We start from the raw sequence: 26,641 nt of genomic DNA, 5'->3' as shown, positions 1-26,641 counted from the left end.
AATTCCCCCCTCATCTCACCGACCCCCTCCCTCACCTTACTGTTCCTGATTTAGAGAATTTGCATCCACTATTTTCTCCAACCTGGTTTATTTTCCTATAACATCTGCAGGGAGAACATATTCATCATGGAGGCCATAAGGTGTTAAATATTAAACCTATGTATGACCTTACAAGTAATAAGCAAACACTCTACCGTTGTGATATATCCCTAGTCATACTCAATCATTCATATCGTGTCTTTGCTCAAATGGCTTCTCACTGGGGCCTACCTTGACCCTCCTATGTGATGTTTCAATGCACCAACCTATGACACATTTCTGGGTCACCTCACTCTGCTCCGCTTTCCTTTTAACTATACACTTAAACACCTTCTAATGCATTAAATGGTTCCTTTGTATATTATGTTTACTGTTGTTTTCTCTATGAGAATAAGCTTTACAAAGTCAGAGGTCATGATGTCTTTTGCTGGTGAGAGCAAAACACCATGACAATGCCCAGAACACATTCCATATGAAGTGTTTGTCCATAAAGGATAATGATGTTCATATTAAATAAGTGTACCACTTCAGATCCATGGTCACCTTCGGTCTCTATAATGCATCTCTCCTTCTGAAAACCATAGTAGGCGCTAGCTTCAGTACTTGGTTATATATAATTGCAAAAATATATATTGGGTGTTGCTGACAAAGCCTAAAGAATGACTGTGAATGCTGATAATATGGACACAGAAAGTAAGAGACACAGATTACTGAGATTCTGCCATAGGGAAAAACTATTTAAGGGTTCCATTGCTGGTGGAGCCATCCCTAGACAGCTAAAATCTCTCTGCCAGACTGCCTCTTCTGGGCCCTTACCATCAGTACACTGGGCTCTGCTCCTTCTTGTAGGGCTGAATTTCTAAGGTATGGTAACTTCCTCTCAGTGGAAAGACTTCGTCTTGATATTCTCTTGAGGTGACACATCTCTCCACTTAAATTATGAAAGTCTTTATTTGTCCTTTTGATTTTAAAATATTCACCCGTTGAATAAAAATTCCTAAGGCTGGTAGTTGTTTCCTGGTAACACTTTGAAGACTCCACTTTAGTCTGCTCCCACCACCCCTCCATTTGTTCTGTTCCCACCACCCCTCCATTTGTTCTGTTCCCACCACCCCTCCATTTTAGTCTGTTCCCACCACCCCTCCATTTTAGTCTGTTCCCACCACCCCTCCATTTGTTCTGTTCCCACCACCCCTCCATTTGTGTCTGTTTTCATTGTTTTCAGTAAGCAGTCAGTCTTTTTAAGTTATGATCTATGTAAAGTGGCTTTTCTCTCTGGCTTCTCTTCAGATTTTTTTCTGTACCTCTCCTTGTCAGTAGTTTGCTTACTATATGTTTAAGTAAGAGTGTCTTGTCAAACAATTGTTTTGAGATTGTTGAATTTCCACAACCTACCAGCTGAGTTTTCTATAAAATTTGGAAAATGTAATATTCAATATTCTTAAAAAAATTCTAACTACTTTTCTCTTTATTTGAATACTTTGGTTATGCATAAAATAAATGGTGCCATAATCCCCCCGCCAAGTTCACAGACACTGTTTAGACTTTCAAAGTTTTATTCCACATGAGCTTAACTTTGAATAATTTTATTTCTTTACTCATCTGTTTCCAAACTCATTCCCGCTCCTGCGGTATCCACCCTGCTGATAAGTCAATGCAGTAATTTTCCTTCGACTGCACTTCTCATCTTGAAATTGTCATTTGTTGCATGTCTTGGCATTTCCAAATCACTACGAAATTTTCTCACCACTTTGCCTATTGTAGGTTAAATGAAAATCATTCGCAGCAAAGAGAGGACAAGAACACAGAGAAAGAGAGTGGGAAACTCAAAATTGCCAGTTCCAGAAATGAAAGCAGACTCTCCCACATCATCTTGCAGACAGTAAGACACTGTTTTGCTTCAAGAACACTACGACAATAAAATGCTGCCTAAAAAAAAAAATGCAGCAACAGCAAATAGTGCACCAATTCTCTAAGGAATAACACCCCTTAAAATGAGCCAAAAGGAAATATAAAGTCTAGTTACTAAAGAAAGTAAAATTGTCCCTTAAAACCTTCATACAAGTCAAGGAACTTGTAATCTGTGAGTTCAAGGCCAGTCTGGATTCTATCATGAGTTCAAGACCGGGGGTGGGGGATTCACCTGACAAAACCCTGTATATAAGTTTATTTAATTGCATTTTTGTTTTCTTAATAATTAAAAGCTAGTAATTTAATTTTTAAATTTTATTTTAATAATATTTTGTTTGTTATATAAGAATTTCATACATATAGACAGTGTATTTTGATCATATCTACTCTCTACTTCCCCCACAGCTCCTGCTAGTACCCTAGATGTCTCCCTTACAACCCCACACCCTCTTTGTTTATATACTCTTCCTTTATAACCCATTGACTCAAATTAGTGCTGCACCTATGTACTGGGATGTGGAGCCATTCGCTACATAACCTAACAGTGGCCACATCTTCAAGAAAAAATGACTCTTCCTTCTGGAGCTGCCATCAGTTGGCGATACTTCCTCAGGTGGGGGTGGGCACCCTCTCTGATCTGAGACTTTGTTTATTAGTTTGTTTGTTTATAAAATACTTTTTTTCAAAACATATGTAACTTCAGTGGTAAAATCTACCATTTCGTTTAATAGTATTCAACTAACTTGAAAATTAATACAAATATTTCAGAAAGCAAAACAGGAATGAATATTAGCAATCCTTTCTTTCCTCCTTCCTTCCAATGTGAAAAATCAAAGTGAAGCTTTTATATATAAAGAAAGTACTTTGCCACTGAGATATAGTCTGATTCCAACAGATTTTATAAGCTCAATATAATACCAGTACCAAAATGAGAAAGGGTGTTATAATGAAACCAGCACACTTCACAAAGCTAAACAGTCCTATTAACTGTGGCGATCCAGTCCTATTAACCCCAGCTAACAGAGAGGCTTAGCTGGGGTTCAGTGCCTACCTGTGCTACAGAGTAAGTTCAAGGACAGAGTGGGGAAGCTCAATAAACCCTGTCTCAAAATTAAAACTACAAAAAGTGCTGTGGATAAAAACCAGCAATAGGATGCTTGCCTTGCATCCAAAAACCCCAGACTTGGTTCCTGGTACTGAGAAGTTAGAATAGGGTAAGACCACTGGAAAAGATCCCAATGGTGCACTGATAGTTTATTAGTCAAGATAATTCACTACTGTGATGGTTAATCTTGGTTACCAACTTCCCTGGATCTGGAACCAACTCAGAGACTTGCCTCTGGGAGCGTCTGTAAGAGGATTTCCTAGAAGATGAGCAAAAGACCCCCTCTCCAAATTCACTGCACCTTCTCACCAGAGCATACACATAAGGAGGTCCACGGGGCCAGCTGCTACTTTGTGCCTCATCGCCTTTATGCCTTGCTTGTGAACTCATCTACTCTGTTGCTATGGATACTGACATCCTTTGTTGATGTCAGAAGCCAGCTTCTTTGGCCTTCCTATGTGGACTGGAGACGAATAGTGCCCCATGAATACATCAAGACTTTGGTACTAGACTGTGGATGCTGAGACATCATGGACTGAGCTCATATAGTGACTCAGCCATTAATATCCAAAAGATACAAAAAGAAGACAAAAGAAAACACCTTAATGTCAAGAAAAGAAAGCAAGTTTTTAAAGCAGGCCAGGGATAAGAATTGACAATCTTCAAGGTTTGCCAAGGGCCAACATAGATATGAGGGGAAATGTCTAACATGGTTCATCAATATGAAAATGCAAATTGCATTGCACAGTGAGATATTTCCTCACACGTGACAGCATAACTTTTATCAGAAAATGAAAGATGGCAGATGCTACCAAGGATGCAGAAGGGAACGCTTTGGTACCAAGGTTTTACATCAACGTATTTACAATTGCCAAGTCAGAGAATCAACCTACGTTCCCATTAGATTAGTGGGCAATAAAAACAGTGTATGTACATAATGACGTCATATGTAACATGCATGATGCCATCTTTTTAAGCCTGGATATTATTCTGTGAAGTCATCATGCATATTATAAGCAAGGTTCCCTTGGGATTTAGAGAACTCAGGAGGATAATGGTCGTAGGGTGTAAAACCCGTCCTCTTATTATAAAAAGCCCTGCCTCATGCCAGCCATAGCCACTAAGATTCTATTTACCAATAAGATCGTACCCCAAGATTCCAGGTACATATAAATGTAGAGTCGATAATATGTCCTACCATTTGGACTTAGAATATCCCCAGAGACCCACGAGCCTGTGGCACCCTGGGAAGAAATGGGTCATTTAGAAGGCACAGCCTAGTAGAAGGGAGTTAATCACTGTTAATTATTGGGGGCATGACTTTGAAGGTATGTTTGAAACCCCCACCCCCTGCCTTTCTCCTTCTTGGCTTTCCTGCCACCATGAGGCTAAGCAGGGCTCTGTCACACAGTCCCACCTTCTGTGCTACCACAGGACCAAAGTAACAGAGCTAGCAACCATGGGCTGACACCTCTGAAACCGTAAGCCAGAATGAGCCTTTTTTTTCTTTCAAGTCCATTTATTATGGGTATTTCATACAGAGATAGAGATCCGGTTCACACACTATTCAATATCCTCTATAAAGCAATTTTAAATTTAAATGTTTGCTTGGTCAAAGGTATTCAGAAAACTGGCCACAAGTGAGAGGCAACCTGACAGGAGAATGAGCCTAAAAGATGAAAACTCGGGGTGAGCTGGCACTCGGGGTGAGCTGGCACTCCGGGAGTGGAACAGCTCGCAGGCTGGCCTGACTGACAGCGAGCGTTCTGCCCGGGAGGTACAAGAAACGAAAATTGAATAAGCACAGTGAGCCAAGTTATGAGAGTCCTTGAAAGCCTGGCAGGTAAATTTAGACTTGACCCAATAGGAAATAGGGAATGACTGTAAATCCTCAAGCCGAGAAGTGACACGGCAAAGCGGTGTTTCAGGGAGATTATGTTGGTGACAGTGGCTAGATGGATGGGAGGCAAAAGGGATTGAAGGCTTATGTATTCTGTCTTTCTTGTTCTGGATGACTGTAGTGTGCCATGAGCTATGTCGTTTGCTTTTAAAAAAGAAAAGGCACAATTCCTCTCCTAAATCTTAAACTCTCTGAGCTCATTCTGAAAGAGCAAAGTAGCCCCCTGTGGCAAGCATTTGAAAATGCTAATTGTTTCTCAGTTTAAAAGTCCCCTTTGGGGGAGAGGAGATGAGAGCTGGCCACCATTCCTCATTACTGGAAGTCCACTGTCCTTGTAGCCTGGGAGCCCTTCCAAAAACACAGAGCCTCAGAATCTGCTTGGTCACCTCCTGGAAAACTATCTGCCTCTAAACTCCTTGGTGGATGGCCACAGTGACTTCCTACTGACTCTCCTGTGTCTGTGGGGCTGAAAGTGCAACCCCTGGAAATGTGTTGCTAACGTGGAACCTCAGTGGGAACCCCTTACTTCCTATGGGGAAGTCATCATTTTGAGGTACTTGTCAATCACAGAGCCAGGATGCTTGCTCACCGGGCTCCCATCTCAGGATAGTGACTGCTACATGGATGAAGGAGAGGCATCTGGCCGCCTGGTAAACTGTGTCACTTAGCAGACAGCTGCTTGTCTCCCCACCATGCTTTTGACCCTCACTCTCTATGGTCACTATTACTGTTGACCCTCACTCTCTATGGTCACTATTACTGTTGACCCTCACTCTCTATGGTCACTATTACTGTTGACCCTCACTCTCTATGGTCACTATTACTGTTGACCCTCACTCTCTATGGTCACTATTACTGTTGACCCTCACTCTCTATGGTTACTATGAGCAAACACCAGGACCAAACAGGCAACTTATAATAAGGAGGGTTTATTTGACTTGTGTTTCCAGATGAATCAGAGTCCATGATGGCACAGTAGAGGCACAGTGGCAGGAGCTGCAAGCTGAGGGCTCATTTCTTGAACCACAAGCAGGAAGGAGTGAGAGTGTACTAGAAACAGCATGAGTCTTTAAATTCACAAAGCCCACCCCTGCCTCCCACAGTGATGCACTTCTTACTTCTCACTTCTCCTAAGGCTCCCCAAACAGTGCCACCAACTGGGGCTAGGTATTCAAATATCCTAGACAATGTGGGTATGTCATTCAAACTATCACAATGACATGTGATTTCTATCAGTGGAAATAAATCTTCACAGTGTAAGAGCTTCGTTGTCTTGCTGGAAACATGAGAAAGGAGAGCACAGGTTGGTGCAGACACTGATGATAATTGTTTGCCCAAATAAGCCACTTACCCAGAGTCATGTAATTGGGAACATGGTACCAGCTCTGGCCCTAGCATCCCATTCCTCAACATAGGACAACAAGAGAGCAAAAACCATTTGAGAAGGGGAGATCTGGGTTCTATAGGCCTCCTGTTAAAGAACAACCCTTCCAACTTTAACACACACAAGCTGCCTGGGCCCTCACCAAAACACACTGGGAACCAGGAGGTCTGGAAGGAGAGCTTCAGCCTGTATTTCCAGCTCACAGGTGATGCTGGCCCCATCATCTGAAGACCACCCCAAGATATAAGGCCCCTCACTTGTCTTATACCTCAGGCAAACAGAGAAAATGGTAACAGCATAGAATCCAAGAGAAGTATTCCTGTGGTTGGGAAGAAACAAAGTCAGAGACTCGGACTGGAAGAATAGAAGAGATAGTTTTAAAAAAAAATCAAATTTTTAAAGATGACGTAATCGAGACAAAAAGAAAGAAAAAGTCAAATATTGCAGTAGGATTGGTCTAAGAACCAGAATTTGGCTAGGCATATTCTACGAGAGATATCCACAGCTCACAAGACTTAATGGGGATTTCTAAATCCCTGGGCCAGCAGGATGATAGGGAAAAAATATTGACTCTGGCAGGCAAGATCTTCCTCACTGATCCTGGACATCTGGTCACTAAATCTTTCAGAAGGGCAGATTTAGAGATGGCGAATTGAACACCCCTTCCAGCAGAGGTACCAATGGTGTTTTTAAATGAGTGTGGAAGCTGGCCAATCTGTAGCCACTGGATCTGCAAAATCACATTACACATTCAGTCGCAAATGGAAACAAAAGAAGAAAATTGCCCGACCATATTTAAGACCCTATAAGGTTTCAAAGGCGGTAAGAAGGGTAAATTAACACATTTTCTACCCAACCAAAAAAAAATGTATCCCAAGTCAATTAAATGAAGTAACCACAAAGAAGAAAATTTCTAACAGGCTAATGAGTCTCTATAGCATGAAGTCACAGGAAAACTGATACTGTGTATCTGAAGGTGTAGCATTTCCAAATGGATAGCTTACATGCCACAGGCTTTAGGCACCTTTAAAGAAATAGCAAAGTAAATTTTCTTTACTGTGGGACAATGATCTTATACCCTGTAAAGATTTGTCACTTGTATTGGTTTAATAAAATACTGATTGGCCAGTAGCCAGGCAGGAAGTATAGGTAGGGCGGCCAGAACAGGAGAATTTTGGGAAGAGGAAAGGCTCAGTCTGCAGTCATTGCCCTGACACAGAGGAAACAAGATGAGAAGGCCTCACTGATAAAGGTACCAAGCCACATGACTAACACAGACAAGAATTATAGGTTAATGTAAGATGTAAGAGTTAGTTAATAAAGCCGGGCAGTGGTGGCGCACGCCTTTAATCCCAGCACTCAGGAGGCAGAGGCAGGCAGATCTCTGTGAGTTTGAGGCCAGCCTGGTCTACAAGAGCTAGTTCCAGGACAGGAACCAAAAGCTACGGAGAAACCCTGTCTCAAAAAATAAAAAAAAAAAAAGAGTTAGTTAATAAGAAGCCTGAGCCAACCAGTTTATAATTAATGTAGGCCTCTGCATGTTTCATTCGGACTGAATGGTTGAGGGACCGAATGGGACAGAAACCTCCGACAACAATTCTTTAAAAGCTGACCAGTTTAACTTGTACTTCTTAATGTACAAATCTAAGCTATAAGACAACTTACCTTTTGTAACAATACTCTAGCAGTGTTTCTCAACCTGTGGGTCATGAGCCCTTGGGGCTGACCTGCTCTTTCATAAGGGTTACCTAACACCATGAGAAAACACAGATATTTACATAAAACTCATATCAGTAGCAAAATTACAGTTACATAGTAGCAAAGATAGGTTGGGGGCCACCACAACATGAGGAACTGTATTAAGGGGCCACAGTGTTAGGAAGGTTGAAAAAAAACAAAGGGACATGAGAAAATAAACTAACTCAGTGATTAATCAGCACAAAGAAATCAGCCAAAACTCCCTGCCTGAAGTGTCAGGAACAGCTGATGAGGCAGGTGATCACCTCTAAGTAAAGACAGCAGAACCATTTCCCAGAGGGAAAGCTCCACCCTGATTGTTGGTATGATGTGTTTCTTTCTTTACATTCTGAAAGCTGTCTCCAATCCATCTCCCAACTCCTAAGGGGCAGAAACAGCCCACCCTCAGTGTCTGCCTTTTGATTCTGCCTTCACGCCATTCCACAGAGGTGACTTGGCCTGCCTCTGCCGTTTGTGGAAGCTGTTCCCCTCCATGCCACCCCCAACACCATGGCTCAAGATAGATCTTTAATGATGGAGACACAAACAGGATGGCCGCTGAGCCACACACTACAAATGTTCTCACCTTCCAACTCTGATAGCAAAGGCAAAATTCTGAACACCCAACCTTGTGATTTCTCCAAAACCCAGTTCTTGATTCAGATGTAGACCTGCCCAGGAGGCACTGGATGCAAATCCAAAATCTTTAGGTGGCATAGTGTGTAGCTAAGACAGCTGAGTGCTCAGACAGGGAGCAGTGGGGGACCCAGCAAGTCCTCCTTTGGCTCACTTCCCAGTCCTGCTACCAGGCAGCTTTGATGGCAAAATTCCTCACGCACTAGGAGGTTGTTTCTTCTCTGTCAAAACAGACGTATCAGATTCAGCCTGTATCACAAGTGTTTGAAGACAGACTGGAAAGTATTTTGTGACCGCTGACAGGTGGTACAAAGCATTTAAGAAGAGTCCAGAAAAACAACCAAGAAGTGGGGATGGGGACCCCCTAAAGTTGGGACTGCTCCTTTGTGCTTGCAGTCAAGAAGCTTAAGCAGAAACAAAGCCGTGGTTGGGTTAGGAGTTTCTCCACAACAAAACTATCCATCCCTTTCCTGCAATAGCCTGGATCCTCTGAAACTCTTCCACATAGCTTAGGCCCCATTGTTTCCTTGGCTCTCTTACCTTTTTGTGTGGCAGTGTTTTCAACCACAGATCTCTGGGAGGGTATTTTGTGGATGAAGCTAAAGATTGTGGCCAGAGTTGCAATGTCCCCTAGCAACTGTTAAACTCTGTCTGCATAATGGTGAGGATTGTGTCTCTCGGTGGGCTCCCAAAGAAAGGACAGCCCCTTCCTTACTACCCCGTCACAGCTGGTGCAGTGCAGCCCTGGGGCCTCCTCCCAAGTTCAGTGGCATCAGAACAGATTGCGCAGGCTGCTTTTGGAGAGAAACCCATAAGGCAGAGCCTTGTGGCTTAAGGAAGGATTTTGAGGCTTCTCCAGGAGACTGTCCTTGCCAACCAAGCAGCAGACACATGGGTGACTGTGGAGAGAAGCCACGTAGCAAGCCTCCAGCTCAGGTCACCAGGCCACCTGCTTGCCACGTGCTTTCTGCCGGGTCCCCATCTGGTGGTCTCCAGCACAGCTTGGCCAACTATATGAGCAGCGTCTTGTGCCTTCCTGCTGAGGGCCAGGGGACCTTTCTCTCAGCCATTTCTTCCCATCGTGGAGTTAATCGTATGTGTTGTCGGCAGTACAGCCATCTGGGTGTCTAACTCCAGTCACTGAGTTATTAGTGGGAAACACAGCCAAGGGTGTTTAGGAAACATTTCTTATGTTAATTAAAATGGACTCAGAAGTTCTATATTTGCTCCCGTCCTGGAGACTTCTGAAGCAATTTGGTTCACTTTTCTGGCCTCCTTGGGTTTCCTTTAAGGACCCTGTTTCTCTGTGTTACAGATTGATGCATGGTGACTGGTATCCAGCCCTGGGCCACCACCCTTCTTAGCCTTAGTCACCTACTCCTCTGCAGCAAGCTCACCCATGTTCTATGTCCAAAAAAAACACCTATATCTGGTAATTGCAAAGACTTCTAACCGTCGAACTTTCACAGCAGACTTAGGAAAATCAAAGTTCCCCAATGCCATCTATCATATATCCCTGTCACCTAAAACTCCACACACACAGTATTGATTTTTATATCATCCTGAAGCTCCCTCCGTCTTTACACCCCACTTCTCTGGTGACATGGCAATGCAGTGACTGTCCTGTACTCCATCCCTTGCCTTCCATAAGCAAATTTTTCTGTCTCACCAGCCAGCTCCCCAATAACCACACAGAAACTTCTTATTAATTATGAAAGTTTGGCTGATAGCTACTTTTGTTACTAACTAGCTCCTACAACTTAACCCATGTCTATTAATCTACATGTTGCCACATGGCTTTACCTATCCTCAAGTATGTCTTGTTCCCAATGCATCTCCTGGCCCCCCTGACTTTTTTCCTCCCAGCATCCTCTGTGTCTGTCTGTCCTGCCTATACCTCCTGCCTAGTTAATGGCTGTTTAGCTTTTATTTTTATTAAACCAGCGAGAGGCGCCTTGGTGAAGACATATCTTTACAGTGTACCAAAAGATTATTTCACAACAGCCCTCTGTCTATGCAGGCTCCAAGCTCTGTAGATTTTGCTTCCAAAGTACTGGCCAACACTGAACCTTCTCTAACCCTCTTTCCCAGTTCTGCCTCAAGCTTCCTAACTAACCTCCTCATATCCTTCCCCCATGCCCACAGAGAAGTGAGTGACCCAGATCAACCTTAAGCCTGACTCTGCCGTTCCCTCCTTTGAGAGCCTCAAGAGCTTTTCTCCAATTAGCCATAAAGAGCATGTTGTACAGTCTACGAATGGACCTTCGGTCTCTCCCAGGTTCCATAAGAAGAACTCCACTGTGATACAAGAGCTAGCCATGGTGCACACCCCAGTCTGCGATGTGAAGTCTGCATTGGGCTTCACTGTGATCCTTGGGAACTGCAAGTTCACTGCCAGGAAGCCTACCCGCCTGTGCAAACTCCATTCTCCTTTCCCCACAAAGTTCCCTTTGTTCTTGTCATTCTCCTGGCATCCTGTCTCTTCCAAAGAAGTCGGGTTTTGTTATTTTGTTGTTGTGAGAGGTTTTTCTTATGCTTTATATTCTTCTATACTCTTAGACTATGATCTAGCACATGGCAGTTATACAGTAAAAAAAAAAAAATGCTGAAATGATTGACGTCAAAGTCAATCTCCCAGCCAAAGTCACCACGGGGCTAGATGGTCTCCTGGTCTTTCTTTTGGGCTCTGGGTCTTGCTTGCTGTCCTCTGGAAACTACACAGAAAAACCTCCTGGATATCTATCACCCACCATCCAGGTTATGCTGTTGTACATGCTAAGCAGAAGAACCCCAAAAGAAGCTGGGCTCCCAACAGCTGCCCAGAGAGGTTCTCCAAGCCTCACTGTGCCCCCCCCAGTCACAAACACCCTTAGGAGCCTTCAGTTCCTGGCTGCTTCTCCCCTCAGGAATTAAATGCACAGGATGCCAACGATGCAACTTCCTCTCTCCAAAGCAAGTTTTAACATGAGGACACCCGTGCAGAGCCTAACCATAAATACCCGGGAAGCAGGAAGCCCTGACAATGAGTGGAAGACTAAAAAGACACCCCACGATTTAGGTAAGCCACCCTACAACATGTGGTTGATCTGGAAAAATCCTGGATTTCCAGACCTTGGATGAAGGACTTCCTCTTTCGGCAATCACCAAGGCCTTTCTCTGAGCATCACAACCACAACCACAAAGTCCAGGTGCAGCTTCCAGGGTAGGGTCTGGAAGCTAGCTAGCAATGTTTACATAACCCTCTTTAAACAAAGACTTTTAAAGATGAAGTGGTATTACTTATAAGAGTTGGTGGGGGGGTGGGGACAAGCAAACACTTCAAGGACAAACTGGTTTTATCAGAATACCAGAAGAAAATAATAACATTAGCATCTACTTCAATCATTCCTCTGCCAAAGTCGAGCAAAACTTTTTTCTATTACAGAGGGATGGGGCTAGTGAGATAGCTCAGAAAGCAAAGGCGTTTGCGACCAAACCTAACAGCCTGAGTTCAGTCCCCAGGACTTACATAGGAAAAGGAGAGAAATGACTACAGCCGGCTCTTTGACATCTGCTTGCCCTGACTTGTGAGCCTACACATGCACGCACATCCACAAGAATAACAACAATGTTTTTAAAGAACAGTCTACATTATCTCTATACAAACTCTATGTGGCTGCACAGGATTCCTGATGTATTCTATTTTGTATGATTCTCATAAAAAATAACACCTCCTAGTTGTTTGTAATTATTATTAAAGACATTCCATTTAAAATAGACAGCAATAAGAAACAAAGCCCTTGTTTACAATTTTGCCTACTAATGGGGTTTGTAACAAGTCTTTTTCTGTCCTACCAGCCAGCTCCCAAATAATGATACAGAGACTTCTTATTAATTATGAAAGAGTGGCCCAATAGCTTAGGCTTGTTCCTAACTAGTTCTTATAACTTCAATCAACCCATTTATATTAACCTACATTCTATCACGGAGCGTTACGTCCCTTTCATCTTGCATCTCCTCTTTTCTCTGTCTCTCCTGACACTTCCTGTGCACCTAGATTCCTCCTCCTCTTCCTTTCTCTCCCTGAAAATCCCACCGATACCTCCTGCCTAGCTATTGGCCATTCAGCTTTTTATTATACCGATCATAGCAATACACCTTCACACAGTATACAAACATCCTACAACAGGGTATGTTCTACACATTAGCTCTGCTCTGTACATTTCAAATTGTTTTGACCTCTGTCCACATTCTTTTTGTGGAAGAACTTGTGGAACAAGGTCACATCATCTTACAAGCTCTGGCCTTTGCATCCCAGTGTCAGCAAAGTTCACACAGACCCAACACAGCAGGACTCAAATCCATCGTAGCGCAGGCTGAGGAGCAACGTCTTAAACACTCGTGGAAATGACTTTGAAAAAGCACAGGCGTGTACTCAGACCCAAACAAAATGTATTCTCAGGATGACTTCTCTTTATCCCAGCATGTCTGCAGCATAACAGTAGAGGAGGGACGCACCTGAGAAGTCAGTAAAAAGGAGTCTGTTCTGCTCCAGTGTGGATCACAGCTAACTTTTACACATTTTACAAAAACACATAACTGTGTGACCACTCATCTAGGGCTTTGGAACAGGTCCAGAGAGTGAAAATTTTGAAGCTGAAGCTTCATTAAACTTTATAGAAAATCTATTTCTAACCGCAGCACTTAGCAGATTACATATGAATTAATCAATCAATTAACTAATTATGGTGGCTGGCGACTGATGGTTGGTGACAGAAGAAGTGGCGCGAATCCTGCGGAAATTGCAGAAGTCTGTGCGTTTCAGAGTTGGTACTTTAAGACACACAGCGCTGAGCACTCTGGGAGGAGGCAACAGGGTGTGCGGGAGGAGACCCCGCAGCAGACGGCAAAGGCAGCCGGTTCTGTGCAGGGCAAGGCTCAGACCCTGGGATGAGTGAGAAAGCACTGTGACTCCTGGCTCCAGTCCTGAGGCTGGGGTGCTTGTGCCAAGTGCCAGGTATTTGGAACTTGAACTGGGGGGTGGGAGCCTGAGGGGAGGTGGGTGAGCTGGCCCGGAAAAGCGTGTGCTAGCTGTCCGCATCCATTCGCAGGACAGGAACAAAATCTCCTCTCAAGTCCTGACAACGATGCTCCACCAAATGCAGACCAGCACTGAAGGAACACCTCTGCCCCAGCACAGACAGCCTCTAGCAGGCTGAACCTAGGGTGATAACGGTATCTGCGGTGAGTGCTCCTGGGATATCCTAAACAGGCACCGGTTCCTCTTTACTTCAGCACTGGCCAGTGGTCCAACAGGTCCCCATGCCTATATCTAAGTAGAAAAGCTTGAAGGGTTAGCTTCCGGCAGTCCTGGCCTTCACTGGAACAGTGTGCCCTTACATAAACAGGAACCAGTTTTCCCGGAGGCCCTCATGGGGATCTCTCTTAGGTTATAGCCCTGGACTCTGGGTATAGTCACTCCTGGGTATGACTCATCCAACATGAGGTTGTGTTAGGTCTGCTTACTTTTCTGAGTTCTGGCTTTTCCCTTTTCTTCCTTTCTGTCTCTTTCTATCAGATTCTGGCAAGAGCCCACCTATGCTTTCTCTTTCTCTGAAGCTACCTCCCTTTTCATGTGGCTGTTCTGCTGAACTTCCATGCCTAACTCAAAAAGGTGTAGCTTCTTCTTCTTTTCTTCTTCTTCTTCTTCTTCTTCTTCTTCTTCTTCTTCTTCTTCTTCTTCTTCCTTTTCCTCCTCTTCTTCTTCCTCCTCTTCTTCCACCTCCTCCTCTTCCTTCCTCCTCCTCCTCTTCTTCCTCCTCCTCTTCTTCTTCTTCCTGTTCCTCTTCTCCTCCCCCTCCCCCTCCTCTATTCTCCTCCTCCTTCTTTCTTCATCTTCTCCCCCTTTTCCTCCTCCTCCTCTTCCTTCATCTTCCTCCTCTCGGCAGCTGCTGAGATTTATAACTTGCCTGCCCTGGGGATTTTCTTTACAACTCTGATAAACTGTCCTTGACTTTTTTCTGAGTCCTTTCTTAAATCCTTTCATTGATGATACTAAGAACTCTGAGAGGAGACTAATTTCCTGGCAGCATACAGTGCCCAATGTGGGGCTTTCTAAAATGTCTACTAACACTTTGATTGCATTGTTTCCTTCTGTGCTGCTGCAACAAAACATCATAAACTAGGTGAATAATCAACAATCGAAAGTTATTTCTCACAGTTTGAGAGGCTGGAAAGTCCAAGACCACACAGCTCTGGATTTGTTTAGCAGTAGGGTCCCTTAGTCACAGATGAGGTCTTTGCTCTTCACCCTTACTCACAAAGGAGCAAACAAGCTCCCTTGTGTAATTTTATAGTTGCTATATTGTCTATTATCATTATTATTGTTATTGTTATTATTATTATTGACATGGGTTTATGCTGTGTTACCTAGGTTGGTCTCAAACCTATGAACTCAAGTGATCTTTCCACATCAGCCTCCCAGAAACTGGTATTGAGGCCCACACCACAAAGCCCATTATCAGGCCTCCTTTAGGAAAGTATTAATCCTATTATTTCATAACTATTTGATTAAGATCAAGTATATAAAAACATTAATGGAGGCTCTCCCTTCATCACTTACTATCCTTCCAAACTACCCTAAGTCTTATCATTTTGAGGTTTATGACTTCAACATGAGTTTGGAAGATGGAACACTAAGATTTAAACAAGAACATGCAATTTCAGTCTATGGTTCAGAAAGTACCACGATCCCACAGGGGAAGGAACAAAACGTTAGCAGCTCCGCCCTTCTCTGTCCACCCTCCACTTCTCACCCTCCCCTGCAGCTCATGGGGCTAGCCACCATGACTCCACCAGACCTTCTGCTCCTTAGCTCCTGCTCCTCTTCGGCCACTGGTTTTTGGTTATTTACTCCACTGGCGTTCTCCAGACGGCCTTGAATTGACTATAACCATGGTCTTTTTCGAAAAGGCATAGTTCTAGTAGGTAGCTCTGTCCTATAGCTACAGCCCAGCGTGTTTGGAATATTCCTTGAATGTGCCAACATTTCTTGCACCTGTGGATCTTCACTCTTGATAACAGCTTTGGGGCCTTCCTTTTTTTTTTTTTTAGCTGATTACATTACACCATGCCCATATTATCATGAACAGCCCCTTGCAAGCATCTGCTGCTTAGTCCTAAAGAGAAATAAGGGAGGCACAGAGCTTGATCACTGGAGGGAAGCGGAACTTAAAAGAAAGGAAACCTCAGGGCGATAGCTAGAGACCGGCAAGGACCAACGGGCAGTGTTACTTGGTAAAAGAACATGATCAAGAAGGTTCCAGGGTGGAGAAGGCAGTGGACTAGGAATGTACATGGAATAAAAGGATGCTTTGTGTCTGGATGCCAGAGTCAGGGAAGAACAGGTGACGGCACCAGCCCCTAGTAAAGGCAGAGTCTTTACATTGCATAAGGGTTAGGGAGCAAGAAATTGGAGGTAGCTCTCCACTGGTCAGCTTCCGTTGCCTTTGTAAAATAGATATACCAATCATCCCTGAGAGGCAGAGAAGGCTGCGGTTAAGGTAGGCATAAGTGCGGAAGCTTGGTAGTAGAGAAGATGGTCAAGACTGTCTGTCACTAAGAGTGGGAGCACACCTTGAACCTGAGTGGGTAGGAGAGGTGCTGAGCAGTTTTGGGACCACTTCTGGGGTTCAGCATCGACAGGAATCGCTGCCTCAGCTACTACCTGCTGGCCCAAGTAATTTAAGTGGATCTAGCCTGAATAGCAATCCTTCATATGAACATAGGACTAACCCTGCCAGGCTGAAGTTTTCACTGCCGTTAACATAATGAACGTTCTCTCCTTCTCTCTCACTGCTAGTAAGAGCATCCGATGCTGTAAGCCTGGTTACGAGTGCCGTGTCTCATCTCGTCATCCATCTCGAGAGGAACGATGATCCCTGGGGACAGAGCTTGAATGCTTAGATCCAAGCTGGCCTAAATCTTCTCCCCATACCTTCCCACTTATATAAAAACAAGTCGATGGCTGCTGAAGCTAGCCCAAGTGGGATTTCTTACTCATTTATGTGTGTAGCCATCGTCACTATATAGCGTTATTCATATTTCACCTTGAGCTGCCTGATTACAGATATGGGAAGATCCTGGGGGTGACAAGGGCTTATCTAGGGTCAAGTAGACACTGAGGACAGAGGTATAGGGAGTGGCTTTCTAAGAACAGGAAGACAGTTAGATGATACACGTGCTCAAAGTTAAATACCCACTGAAAGATATTCAATCAGCTCTCACTCCCCCTCTCCCTCCTCCCCTCTCACTACCCACAGCAAAGAGAGCGGAGGCCACACTCTGTTCACCGCAGACAGGGAACTGGTCGGGGTGACAGGCTGCTCAGGCAAGGGGAGACAACACTAGGAAACCCAGAAAGGTGGGGACAGTGACGGGATTAAAGCATGTCTACCAGTGCCTAAAGAATTTGGCCTGCTGCATTTCCAGGCACCCGAAGTGAGAGTCGGCGCTTGTTACAGTCGCGTGAAGTTCGTCTTGTGAACCACATGCTCCTCAGATCTGCTTATCAGGGACAAAGCACAGGGAAATGCCACGGGCTCATGAATCATCTACTCTTGTGCCTGGCAAGAAACTTCTAGCAATTTATACTTTCCATCTGGATGCAACTTAAAAGACTAATTACCAGCGATAGCAGTGAGCGCCGGTGATTAATGGGCGAGTTCTTAGGAGTGAGGCCAAGAGGAGGCCGGACTCAGCACGACTACAGACAGACAAAGTTTTCTTTGACATAACAAATGCCATTTAAAGCTTTCAATCTGCTATGCGTGAAAGGCAGTGCCCTTGTTGAGTAAATTATTTAAACTTCCCTCCAAGATCAGTCATTTAGTTTCAAATGTCATCTTATGGCTGTGGTATCACCTCTACCTCTTGAATAACTAAGTACATAAAGAAGTTTCTGAAAGAAGGGAAGGCCATCTGACCCACCCTGGTTACAATTTATGGCTAGCTATTATTAATATTAATTATTTTACATACAAGGATACACACCTTGAGGCTTCCATGCCCTCGGTAAGCATTCTATGTCAGTATGCGTTGCTGAGCCGAGAGGCTGAGGAAGCAATTAGCTCGTCAGTTGCACTGAAAAGAATTTAATCAAAATACAAGTTGAGCTCCTATAAGGCACAGAATGACCTTTTCCTGAAAGATCATATATTTTCCACTCCCAGGTTCTCACCAGATCCAATTCCCATTGCCCTTTGAAGTCAGGGTCACCTTCAGATGCCAAAGACACAGACGAAAACTTGGAAGCAGAGAGAGAGAGAGAGAGAGAGAGAGAGAGAGAGAGAGAGAGAGAGAGAGAGAGAATGCATCCTTCTAGCTTGAGATGTTGCTCACCCTTGAAAAGCACACTGACAGTCACTTGGAAATTCCACAGAACTTGCTTGTGTGAATGTCTTCCTTCTCCGCAAGACTCACCTACTAGTGCCTATTTTGATTTACTTTTAAAATAGTTTATTGTTAACATGTAGGAGCTATTTGGTTCCATGTTAGACTGAAGGCTGGAGAATCTTGTGGATTAACTGAAATTAAACTAATCAGCAGCCCAAAAATTGAATATTAGTTTAGTTTATTATTCAAACCACTGCACTGTCGAGACTATTTTCCCACGCATTAGACGCTACCGGCATCTTCAGGAGTCACAGCACAGAGAAGACCCAGAAGCCACGATGATTCCAAGGGTGGCGCACAGTTTCTTCTTTATACTCTCTGGCTCACGTTTCCTTTATTTACCTTCTCTTAACTGGACTCCTGGGGCGTGCACACTTGTGTGCAGGTGCACATGTGTGAGCAGCAAACGCATGCATGTGTATCCATGTGCGTGGAGATGAGAGGGCAACCAGATCTTATTCTTAGGAGCCAAGGGTCTCTCGCTGGTCACAAAAGCACCAAGGAGACTAGACAGACTGGCCAGTGATCTCCAAGGATTCACCTGTCTCCAACTCCCCAGCACAGGGAATACAACCACACTTCTTTGTCTTAATATAAATTCTGGGAATCAGGTTCCAGATATCAGGCGCTTTCCCAACCGAGTTGCCTCTCTAGCCCAGAGCATCACTTCACCTGTCACACATCGCTTGCCTACCAGCATCGCAAACAGTTACTCCATCATGACTATCTGGTTTTCCCCTTTTCTCAAGTTCCCAAATAGTCTTTCTTTAAGCTGAATGTTCTCCTAATTTCTTCGAAGCCCCACCTGTTTGTAAATAAGTTCCAAAAGTCTTTGATAGCCTCGAACAACATTGGTGCCACACCACTACGAACAACACATAGCATTTGCTGTATCTCGGAGAGTTTTATAATCCCCCCCCACACACACACACACATGCACATACAGCCTAATTTACAAGGTTTGCAAGGTTCACTATGTGCCTTCCCAACTTGGCCTTCTAACTCAGATCTGCAGGCTGTAGTTGTGGGGATGGAGTCATCTAACCTAAGTAGACTTTGCCTTCTTGTGACAGCTGTGCTCCCCCAGTCAGTGCCCTCTGGCCTCACCCCCTTTTATGCCATTGAAATTGGAGAGGGAAGTGGGCGGCAGCATGGCTGGCTCAGGAGGAGGGCAGCACCTAAGCCCAGTGCTGATTACAAGTGTCAAGTGCTGTCTGAAATATTCTGGAGCAGAGAGAGAAAAAGCAGATTTATAGGGCACATACTTCACTGGGTTTTATTTTGGTAGTGCGTGTAGATGAGCAAAGATTAAAAGCCCAAACAAATGTCTAAATCATTTTGCACACTCCTCACTAGGTTTCAGAGCTCCGGCTCTGCAGATAGCCTACACAGGGAAAGCTCTTTTACTGGTCCCTGAGAGGAACTGTAAGTGGGAGGTAGGGGAAAGACAGGAATCAGGAGGGAAGTACTAAATTGTCAAAATATCGTCATTCCTAAGAAATATATCATGAGAGAAGTGATTTCGTTTTTAATAGAGTTTTCTTTGAAGTTTTAAGTACCAAAAACTAATTCAAGGGTTTGGGCATGGTGTAATTCAAGGCATGATTTATATTTAACATTTAAGGGTGTAGGGTATTATTTCTTCCCAAAAAGGTAAGTCTGGAGGAAGAATAGCACACTGATTAGAAAACTGTTTCTGATCTCCGGACTCTAAATTTAAAACTTAAGTTTGAACCGTGCCCAGCCAAAGCAGGCAGGAAGGTTAACTAGCCCTCCGGCATCTGAGTATGGTGAAGGATGCTTAATCTCCATAAGCATGGTGTGCCATGGGTTTGCTCTGAGTTAACCAGAGCAAGACTGAGAGTATGGTGGCAATGATACAACAATTAGATGCATGCCTTCCAACAGACGTGAGCTCTTCCAGAGCAGAGCTGTGGCTCTTGATCGCTACAGAGAAGAATCTCAAGACTAGTCAATACAAAGCAAACATGGGTTTATTGATTAAGGAAATCTTTTAGCGTAGAGTAAAGCACAGATATTACAGAAGAAGGTGGAGGAGAATGAGTTCTGTGTTTAGGAGAAGGATAAGACACCCGCTTGTAGGACTGTCTCAATAGAGTCACCTTTAAGTGCCTAAGTGTCTTAACAATAGCCAGATATATAATTTTGGTAAGTTCTGAAGCTACATTGTTTAACGGGTTTGATGGAAAGTTTTTACTTTTTCTTTCCTTTTTATGAGATCATAGGACAGGATGTAGGCTGTTTAAGGTAAGAAACCTTACTATATTTGATGTCTAGTAAGGTGGTTTGAATAATAATGGATCCCATAGGCTCATATATTTGAATGCTTAGTCAATGGGGAGTGGCACTATTTAAGAAGGATGAGAAGGAATGGGTGTGGCCTTGTTGGAGTAGGTGTGGCCTTGTTGAAGAAAGTATGCCACAGGGCTAGGCTTTGGTATTTCACATGCCCAGGCCAGGCACAGGTTCCTCAGCCTGTGGATCAGGATGTAGCTCCCAGTTACTGCCCTAGTGCCGTGCATGATGCCATGCTCCCTGCGGTGATGACATTAAACTAAACCTCTGAAACTGGAAGTAAGCTCCCAATTAAACTCTTGCACTTTTTATACTTTTTTTTCTTGAGAATTTCATATGTGAAATGTGATCCTATAAGGTCCCCATGTACCCTCTCCACATCACCTCATAACCAAACCAACACATTCCTCCAACAACTTCCTGACTTTTTTTTTAATAAACCACTGTGCTAGATAGTTTTAATGTCACCATGACACAATGGTGACCCCTCCCCAGAGAGGGTCAAGACCACTCCCACAGGCTATTTAAACTGACCCCCAGAAAATGAACACATGTGGTTTTCCTGGTCTTCCTTCCTGTCTCAGTCTCTGGGGGGCATGGAAGGCCACTCAGGAATGCTGGCATCCATTAAACCTGGGCTTTTTCTAATTTGGTTTGATTTGGTCTGATTTGGATTATTGTGTCGGTAGAGAGGTTTATAGGGACATAAAAGCTTTTCACTTACACCCTAGATCAACACATTCGGTAGGCAAACCACTCCCTAGGTGGAATTTTTCTCCAATATTATCTCCTTAAAGGAACTGGGATCTTAGTTGGATCCTCAGACTTTTGTTTGAGGTAGAAACATAACTACTTCTCTATTCCCAAAATACACAAGGTCTGGCCATTAGCCACACCTGTTGACAATAATTTTGAGAGAGCAGAACTCTCTGAACTAAATCTAGGTGGGACCTTTGTTTGAGGTAGAAACACAATAACCTTGAAGGAATAGAGGTAAATTCCAACTCTGATCTTTGGTCAGCGTGAAAATAGGCTGACATTTTTGGGTCTCCACATCCTATATTTTCTTGTCTCTCCCCTGTTTGTCGTCTTGGTTAGGAACTCTCCATCGTGACTTGGTTTGTCCTGGTCACATAAGAGCAGACAACCCAGGAGGTAAAACCAGAGACACTGTGTGAGCATAGGGCCGCAGTCTAACAAACCAAGGTAGTCCCTCACTATAAGCAGCACACTGAGTCTACAAATGCTACTTCCCATTCCCTTCAGTCCTTGTCCTCCTGAGGACTCCCTTGCTGTCTGAGACTCTCCGGGATTGTCTGAACATTCTCTTGCTTTACAGGAAGTCCCCACCGCTCTTCCGAGTGTGGGCTGCTGGACTTTCTCTCCTCGTCTCTCTTCTCAACTAATCCAATTACATGACCACCTGTTAAAGGCCATTAGAGAGGTGGCCAGTCTCTTAATTCACAGAAATGCTTTGGCCATTCGTCTGTGGTTGAATCCCGTTTCCCTTCTGGGATTGAAGCATTCTCTTCAAATGGCGGCTACTTCCACCAGCTTGACCCTGGAGCTGAGCGTGTGGAACGAGATGTAGTTGTTGCCACTCACCCTGTGTCCTCTGGCCGCTTTCTTCTTTGCTGCCACTCCTCACGGGCTCCTCCTAGAGCCCATCGTGAATTGTGCCCCTTCCCTGGAAGATGGGGCCTTCCCTTTTCTGCCAGCACTGCCACCACCCTCTCCCCCAAGCTGGCAAGAGTTCTGTGAGTCCTGTGTGAGGGCTGCTGTCCTGGATCTTGCCTGCCGTTTTCACCTCTGCCTGGCCTCCCACCCACAATACACAGAGCCTGGAGCAGAAGCTGCCTTTTCTGGGCATTTTGCTGAGCTTTTCCTGCAGCACTTCGAAGCTGCGGTGGCCCAGGCCTTTGGCTCACTCTCCCTAACTGTCTTGGCCCCACTGAGCCTTGTTGTGGAGACTACACCACCACATGACTTGTCCCTTGTCAGCTGCAGGGTGGGTGGGGTCCTGGCTGCATTGGGCCCACCTCTATCTTCTGAGGACCTAGCTGCCCCCCTACCTTCCTCAGTCTCTTCCTCTTTTACAATGTCCTCAAAGCTGCAAGAAATGCTTTTCCCTCCGCTCAGTGGGTCACTCAGACAGAGTTCTGTATGAGGCAGTGACAAGGGGCCATTGACACTTCCTCCCTAGTTCGGCCTCTGGAGACCACACCAGGTCCTCCAGTCCTAGGTAGAAACAGCAACTCCAACTCCTCTGGTGGTGCTGGGATAGCTGGTAGGGGTTTGGTTAGTGATGGCGCATCCCCTGGGGAGAGATGGACTCACCACTTTGAGAGGCTGTAACTGAGTCATGGAGGGGGGACCTTGTAAGACGAAGCAGGAATTGTACAGAGAGAAGAGTTGCTCAGCTTTATGGGGGATGAAGAAGCTGCCCCTGATTCAGCAGGAGTGAAGGGAAGGTCATGGAGGAGGTGTGGCTGGGCTGACCTCAGGGAGAAGAGGGGAGCCTCACTGGGAGAAGTGTTGCCTCCTTTCCGAAGTGAAGGAGAAGGAGGAGGAAGTCACTTGGAGTTCTTCGTACCACCTAAGCTATCCGGCCTCAGTTCTGCATTCCCGCTTCTACTATCAGTGATGGCCACAAAGCCACGGCCCTAGAGATGCCTGACAGGGAGAACACGTTTGTGGTTAAGGTAGAGTACATTACTTCAGAGCACATTTTGGAGACAACTGATGCACTTCATGTGAAAGTTGACAAGCCTGGGTCTCTGACATCCAGGAGTGTACAAGCACAGGACCCTGCCCTGCTATCAGCCCCCATCCCATGACTCTTCCCCTGGCCCCTGGGACCTCCTCCCTCACAAAGGATAATGCACACAGCCTGGAGTTGCCCTGCCTGAATCATTCAGAGTCTGCCCAGCCAGTATCTGCTGCTGGGACCCAGCGATAGTAATGACCGCCTGTTGTAGGGGGTTGATGAAGGCCTTTTCAACCAGCCATCAGCATCCTTTCCCCCTTGTTCTGCCTCCATTGCTGCCTCCCATTTAGACTCAATGGAATTGCATCCTCCTGAGTTGCCCCTTGCATTCCTATTGAGGAGGAGCACCCAGCAGGAACAGTTCATCCCCTCTCAACCTCCTCCCTTCCCCTGATACTCCAGAAACAACAACAGGGAGAGTCAGAGGGCACTGAGGGGGATCAGCCCCTCTCAGGATATCCTTGGTTCCATGCATTCTCTCTCAACTCAAGGCTGCTCAGTTAGTGCTGGAAGGAGGCACCGGCTCCCATGGTGTCTTCCTTGTACTTCACAGTGAGACAAGATGTGGTGAATATGTGCTCACTTTCAACTTCAGGGCAGGGCCAAGCACTTGCGTTTGTCACTGAATGAGGAGGGTCATTCTCTGGTCTAACATCTGTGGTTCCAGTCCATTCTTGATATGCTTGAGCACTTCCCATCCCTGTGGAGTCCGGAGGCTCCAGTGATGTTGTCCTTGTCAGCCATGTACCCTCCCAGCGGCAGCAGGGCCAGGAGCAGACTGGGAACCATACAGGGGTTTATGAGGGGCAACCAAAGCTACCCGGATTCTTGTTATTTTGAGTAAGTACTCAGATAATGAGTCATGAAGTTTCAAACCCATTATGACTGGATCTCCTTGTTGAAGGCAGTCCTTGACCCCTCAGTTTCCTCCAATGGCACTCTGCTTATGATGATGCAGCAGAGACCCAAGCCCATATAAATTTGTAATTTTGACTTAATGTCACCTTTGACATGCCTACTGGCCATGGAGAATACATTGATCCTGTATCACAATCCATGATTGACTGCATGCCTATTTCCAACAATTGTCCAACCTAGCCTTCCAGGCCCTCAAACTTTGTATGCTCCAGGATAGTGTAGGCTATTTCCACAATCTTGTCCAGCAGGCTGCAGAAAGATTTCCTGAATTTTTGACCCATGCCACCAATGCTGTTAAAAAAAATACATCCTATCTGATCCTACCAAGGGTATCCTTATTTAACAACTAAACTGGAAGAGACTCAACACTGTCACCTGTAATGCCATCCCACCTGTTAAAAATGAAGATATTCATAAGTGTGTGTTGACCACCCATGATATTGACACACAGAATGGGCCCATTTTTGATGAAGAAGCTAAAAGTATACAATTAAAGAAAAGAAAGCATCTCAACAAATGGTGCTGGCATAACTGGATATCAACATGTAGAAGAATGAAAATAGATTCCTATCTATCACCATGCATGAAACTCAAGTCCAAAATGGATCAAAGACCTCAACATAAATCCAGCCACACTGAGCCTCATTATAGAGAAATTGGAAGTAGCCTTGAACACATGGGAGCAGGAGATCGCTTCCTAAATATAACACCAGTAGCACACACACACTGAGAGCAACAATAAATAGATAGGACCTCCTGAAAACTGAGAAGCTTATGCAAGGCAAAACAGACAGTCAATAAGAAAAAAAAAATGGCAGCCAACTGAATGGGAAAAGATCTTCCAAACTCACATATGGCAGAGGACTGATCTCCAAAATATATAAAGAACTCTAGAAACTAGACCAATCAAAGTACCAAATAATCCAATTTAAAAATGGGGTACAGATCTAAACAGAGAATTCTCAACAGAAAAATCTCAAATAACCAAAAGATGCTTAAGGAAATGTTCAACATCCTTAGCCATCAGGGAAATGCAAATAAAAACACCTGTCGGAATGGCTAAGATCAAAAACATCCATGATTGCTTATGTTGGAGAAGATGCAGAGTAAGGGAAACACTCATCCATTACTGGTGGGAGTGCAAACTTGTACAGCCACTTTGGAAATCAGGATGAAGGTTTCTCAGAAAATTGGAAATCAATCTACCTCAAGACCCAGAAATACCACTCTTGGGCATATACCCAAAGGATGCATGCTCATACCACAAGAACATTTGCTCAGCTATGTTCATAGCAGCATTATTTGTAATAGCCAGAACCTAGAAACAACCTAGATGTCCAGGATAAGTGGATAAAGAGGATGTAGAACATTTACACCATGGAGTACTACTCAGCTGTAAAAAACAATTACATCTTGCAATTTGCAGGCAAATGGATGGAACTAGATAAAAATCATCCCAAGTCATGTAACCCAGACCCAGAAAGACAAACATGGTATGTACTCACCCAGAAGTGGATATTAGGCATACAGCAAAGGATTACTAGCCTATAGTCCATGATTCCCAAAGATAACAAAGGTAACAAGGAGAAAGAACCCTAAGAGATATACAGGGATCCCCTGGAAAGGGGAAATAGACTAGATCTCCTGAGAAAATTGGGAGTGGAGGGGGAGAAGGGAGGAGATAAAGGAGAGAAAGGGGGAAGGAAGAAGAGAAAATACGAAAACTTGATGGCCAAAATGGGGGAAGGACAGAGAGGGAAAACAAGGAAAGAGCTATCTTAATTGAGGGAGCCATTATGGGGCTAGCAAGACATCTGGCACTAGGGAAATTCCCAGAAATCCACAAAGATGAACCCAGCTAAGACCCCAAGCAATATTGGAGAGAGTGCCTGAATTAGCTTTGCCCTATATTCAGATTGATGACTACCTTAATTGTCATCATAGAACCTTCATCCAACAACTGATAAAAGCAGATGCAGAAATACACAGCTAGCACTGGGTTGAGCTTCAAGAGTCCAGTCGAAGAGAGGGAGGAGCAATAATATAAGCAAAGGGGTCAAGACCCTGGTGGGGATACCCACAGAGACAGCTGACCTGAGCTAACTCACTGACTCTGGACTGGCAGTGGTGGAACCTTCATAGGACCAAACTAGGCCCTCTGAATGTGGGTGACAGTTGTGTGGCTGGGCAGTCTGTGGGGCCACTGGCAATGGGACCAGGATCTATCCCTAATGCTTGAATGGGCTTTTGGGAGCCCATTCTCTTTGGAGGGATACCTTGTTCAGCCTAGATATAGGAGGGAGGACCTTGGTCCTGACTCAAGGGATGCGCCACTCCCCATGGGGGGCCTCACCCTTTCTTAGAGGTGGGTGGGGTGGAGAGAAGGTGGAAATCAGGAGGAGGGGAGGGAGTAGGAACTGGGGTTGGTATGTAAAGTGAGAAAAGGTTGCTTTAAAAATAAAAAGGAGTGATTCTCGTGGAGCGTCACAGAAGAGG

At 44.7% G+C, this 26,641-nt stretch overlaps 1 pseudogene; it reads left to right on the top strand.

Moving 5' to 3' along the window:
* Positions 1 to 11,676: 11,676 nt before the first annotated feature.
* Positions 11,677 to 24,067, top strand: LOC126494118 (SH2B adapter protein 1-like; annotated as a pseudogene).
* Positions 24,068 to 26,641: the final 2,574 nt, after the last annotated feature.

This window comes from Alexandromys fortis, unplaced genomic scaffold, assembly GCF_014885135.2.
Source record: "Alexandromys fortis isolate MF-2015 unplaced genomic scaffold, M_Fortis_MF-2015_v1.1 scaffold_28, whole genome shotgun sequence".
NCBI classification, from domain to species: Eukaryota; Metazoa; Chordata; class Mammalia; order Rodentia; family Cricetidae; genus Alexandromys; species Alexandromys fortis.
This window is presented reverse-complemented; position numbering and strand designations above follow the sequence as displayed.